Source organism: Octopus bimaculoides, chromosome 7 (assembly GCF_046866305.1).
Source record: "Octopus bimaculoides isolate indiv1 chromosome 7, ASM4686630v1, whole genome shotgun sequence".
NCBI classification, from domain to species: Eukaryota; Metazoa; Mollusca; class Cephalopoda; order Octopoda; family Octopodidae; genus Octopus; species Octopus bimaculoides.
This window is the reverse complement of record NC_142934.1, coordinates 75,814,113-75,819,112: the sequence shown is the minus strand read 5'-3', so window position 1 is coordinate 75,819,112 and position 5,000 is coordinate 75,814,113. Positions and strand designations below refer to the sequence as shown.

The 5,000-nt window shown below is 36.1% G+C and overlaps 1 protein-coding gene across 2 annotated transcripts in view; it reads right to left on the bottom strand.

Annotated features, from left to right (window-relative positions):
• Nucleotides 1-4,836, bottom strand: part of LOC106878140 (F-box and WD repeat domain containing protein 10B) — a 41,100-nt gene extending 36,264 nt beyond the window's left edge. The window contains exon 1 of one of the 2 annotated variants that reach the window (XM_052969760.2): nt 4,511-4,836. The gene's annotated coding sequence lies outside the window, so the exon portion shown is untranslated. The remainder of the gene's footprint in view (nt 1-4,510) is intronic. The other variant, XM_089355529.1, reaches the window with a different exon arrangement.
• Between the last annotated feature and the right edge of the window lie 164 nt (nt 4,837-5,000).

The window sequence follows — 5,000 nt, the reverse complement described above, 5'->3', positions numbered from 1 at the left end:
ATTTAAGAGACATGTATACATATATATATATATATATATATATATATATATATATATATATATATATATATATATATATATATATATATATATATATATATATATATATATATATATATATATATATATATGCATAAGTGGGCACAGGGTGTCATGAAACGTATATATAAAAGAAATACGAAGTACGAGTACATGGAATATGAACTATTTTTTCGAAAGACAAGACAAACGACATAAAGAACGACCCTTCATCAGTTGTTGGCTGCTTTTCTACTCTCGTATTTAGAGCATTTAACAACAACAATATACTCCCGCAAAGCAAATTAAATAAAATTTAGGATATTATTTATATCATTACATGATTGAACGCCACGCATCTTCTTCCAAGAAAGTTTTATCTTAATAATTCTGATGCGCACTCTATACGATCTTTTTACTCTTTCGTTTTTCTCTCTTTCTCTCTCTTATCCTTTTACCTCATCTTCTCCCACTATTCTATCCTATTACTCTGTCACTCTCTCTCCCTCACTCCTCTTCCTTTGCTCACGTGGCTCCCAGGTGACCATCGGCCATCTTTCTTTCTTGTGTTTCTTTCTTTCTTGTGTTTCTTTCTTTCTTTCTTTCTCTCCGTTGTAGCTAGAACAAGGAAGATGTGTTCTTGCCTGTCTCTTGTCCAACCTTGGTTTACGCGTTTGCCACCACAACCTTGTTTAAGCTTAGCAGCGCTTCCTGTTTGTTTTCATTGTTCTGTTTGTTTTCATTGTCCTGTTTGTGTTACCAATTTTGACCCTCCGCAAAATCCCGAGTTTTATTTAATTTGCTTTGTGGGAGCAACTGTTTTATCGAAAGCGTCTATTGTTGTTAAATGCTCGAAATACTAAACTAGAAAAACAACCAGCAACTGATGAAGGGTCGTTCTTTATGTTGTTTGTCTTGTTTTCCATTTGTGTCTTTCGTTGTTCGAAAAAATATTTCATATTCCATGTACTCGTATTTCATATTTTTTGTTGTACACGTTTCATGACGTCCTGTGCCCACATCTGCATATATATATGCATATAGATGTAAGTATGCACATATACATATGTATATATGCATATATTATTTATATTATTAGATAGATAGATACATACATACATACATACATACATAATATATATATATATATTATTTATTATTTATTACATATATATATTATTTTTTATTTATTATATACATACATACACACATATACATATGTATATATATATATGTATAGCAAAGGCACGTAGCTTAGTCCTTAAGATATTTGATTCACGATCGTAAGTTTGTGAATTCAATTCCTGGTGATGCATTGTCTCCTTAAGCAAGATACTGTTTTTCCTATTGCTTCGGTTCACTCAGCTGGCAAAAATGAGTAGTACCTGCATATGTGAGAGCCAGCCTTGTTACACTTTGTGTTACGCTAAATTTCCCTGTGTTCACGCGTCTGAGGAGTGCTCAGCCACTTGCGCGTTAATTTCACCGTAGAGTAGCAAGAGACTGACTCGACGAAAATAAATGAACACACACACACACACAGATCATAATAACAGATGGCTCAATACTATGATAATGTAACCTAATAGACCCGGTTGGGGAATCGAACCTACGACTGTGAGTCTAATGCCCTAACCACTAGCCTACGCATCTATAAATTCATCTGCGTGTATAATTTTTGTACAGAAGACAGGGAGAAGATCATTTCGAGAAAATACAGTCTTCGAGGTCGAAGAATATCGTCTAAGGTTATACACTGCAGTCACAAAGTTGTAAATGCTGCAAACATGAAATTGCAAAATAAGTTAAGACTTAAAGATATGAACGATCAACCAATTAAGGAATTATTGAAGACATAGTAAGGGAGACTACTCTAAAATATATATATGAGTTACCTACCTTCTTAATCGAATTCATTCACATAAAATGATAACTTTTCTTTCCCCACCAATCTTTATTCTAGGTTGCCAAATCAATAAATGCTTTTCACTCACAATATTTATCATTCTACCAAGTCATTTAGAACTTGATGAGCACGAGTTAAGCTACGCTTCGCAGAGGGGATATTATAATATTGAAATATGCATAGAGTTGTCATCGTACTTTCCAAAGACATTCACTCACCGATAGCATTCTCCTATTTCATTTTTAATTTATGTTAATGTAACCAATTGATTATTTCGCTAGAGAAAGAAAAAGAGAAAAAAACCCATTAAAAAACAATAACTACTTCACCAAGGAAACACAGAAAAAAGGGGGGGGGGTATTCTTTTCTACTCTAGGCACAAGGCCCGAAATTTAGATCGACCTCAGTGCGCAACTGGTACTTAATTTATCGACCCCGAAAGGATGAAAGGCAAAGTCGGGGGAGGAGATATTAAACAGTAAACGATGGTGGAGGTGGGGAGGTCGCATATAAAATTGCAAAGGCGTTGCCGCGGAGAATGGCCAGTCACACTCGCTGCAACAGCCACCCCCATCACGCGGGGCTTATTTCTCAGACGGGCCGCTTGGATTCCAAACTCACTTCCCATGTGTGTTCCTGAATAACGCTTAATATTTCTTTTTTTTCATTACGGGTGTAATTTTAATAATTAGAAAGTTTAAGTTCACTACTGTAACTACGTAACCCATCACTTTATTATATCTAAATATCCCGCTACCTTATTACTCTTTTACTCTTTTACTTGTTTCAGTCATTTGACTGCGGCCATGCTGGAGCACCGCCTTTAGCCGACCAAATCGACCCTAGGACTTATTCTTTGGATGCCTAGTACTTATTCTATCGGTCTCTTTTGCCGATCCGCTAAGTTACGGGGACCTAAACACACCACCATCGGTTGTCAAGCGATGTTGGGAGGACACAGACACAAACACACATACACACACACACACACACACACACACACATACACACACACATATATATATATATACATATATACGACAGGTGACAGGCTTCTTTCAGTTTCCGTCTACCAAATCCACTCACAAGGCTTTGGTCGGCCCGAGGCTATAGTAGAAGACACTTGCCCAAAGTGCCACGCAGTGGGACTGAACCCAGAACCATGTGGTTGGTAACCAAGCTACTTACCACACAGCCACTTCTACGCCTATAGGTTATTATTTTTTTTAATGGAACTTTTTTTTTTAATGGAAATTTAACTGACCTAGAACTTTTGAAACCGACAGATACGAGGGGATGTTGAAAAGATCCTGGCTTTGAGGGTGTCGCGAAAGGCCTGGCTGGGGGCCCAATCTTCCGAGTTCTTTGAAAACTGAAGGACCGTTGCAATAAGTGTGTGAATCTGAGAGGGGAATATGTCAAATAAAATCATAATTAACTGATCCTCCTGTATTTTCTTTTACCCAAAGCCAGGAACTTTTCAGCCCGCGCACACGCGCGCACGCACACACACACACACACACACACACACATACACACACACACACACCGAATATCGATGCGATCTTTCAGAGTAACCGCGTAGGACCACCTTAGCAGTGTCCTTCTGTTAATATCTAAACGAACTTAAAGTCGTTTAATTAACGTGTAAGCTTGAAAGCGTAGCTTGAAAGCGTAGCTTGAAAAACCTGATTTCCAAAGAGGAAAACATCAATGACACTTTCCGATCTGTTGAATATCTTCCTCTTATAGAATAAATACTGCTAATGTGTTAAACAATAGTTTATGCATCAAAAAAGGTCTAGTATGCCACATTTAAAATTTCGTCCACATAGTCACGGTTAAAGTTTAAAATTCTGGTCAGAATAAAATCTAATCTTACTATGCTGTCGTATAGGTAGAGCAGAAACATGGACTCTTTATTTCATGAAGGGACATGTTCATATTATTATCGTTTCAATGTAGGGAATAATCTCTTTATGATCTACCATAGTAACTAACGTTATGAAAGTTCTGTATCTACCACTAATGTTGTGAAAGTTCTGTATCTACCACTAATGTTGTGAAAGTTCTGTATCTACCACTAATGTTGAAAGTTACTCGTTACCATTGATAATAATGTGAACCAAGTTTGACTCATTATTATATATTTTAAAACTAATACATTTTAGAACTTATAAGAAGAAGCAAATGTGGAAACAAAAAGTATTGTTTTTGTGTATACATACATACATACATACATACATACATACATACATACACACATACACACATACATATGTATGTGTGTATATATCATGAACATGTATGTATGTATGTATGTATGTATGCATGCATCTATGTACGTACGTATGTATGCTTGTATGTATGTATGTATGTATGCATGCATCTATGTACGTACGTATGTATGCATGTATGTATGTATGTATGTACGTACGTACGTATGTATGCATGTATGTATGTATGTATGTATGCATGCATGTATGTATGTATGTATGTATGTATGTATGTATGTATGTATGTAAGAGTGAGTATGTTTGTGTGTGTGTGCGTGTATGCGTGTGAATGTCTGAGAGTGTATGTTACCTTTCGTGTTTGGTTCTTATCACCTTTTCTCCTTGGTGTTGTTCATATTTTTTTCTCACGTTTTACTCCCCTTCTCTTTGAACATAGAATATAGAAAGACGTACCAGAATGCTGTAGAACTTCAACGATCAAGAATGATCAGAATTAGAGAAAGGCAAAGTTTGACATCTAAACGAAACGGGTACTAACACAGCAAACTGAAAAACAGGACTAAGTATTTAAAAAAAAATAATAGAGAAACGTAAAGAGAGGAAGTTCATGTTTTTCACCTAGCACCAGTAGCCAAAGCAGTGTGAATGTAGATAAGAGAATGAGAGAACAAAGACAGGGTGAATGTGTAAGGCAGTTGCCAATCCTGAAATGGTGACAATATAATCTGGTCACAACATGTTTTGGAAATGGAGTTGAAATATTAGTAGTCTGGGTACGTCAGTGAGTGTATACAACGCAAAATGAATAATTTAAATCAAGCTGAAGCGACAGTTCGAGA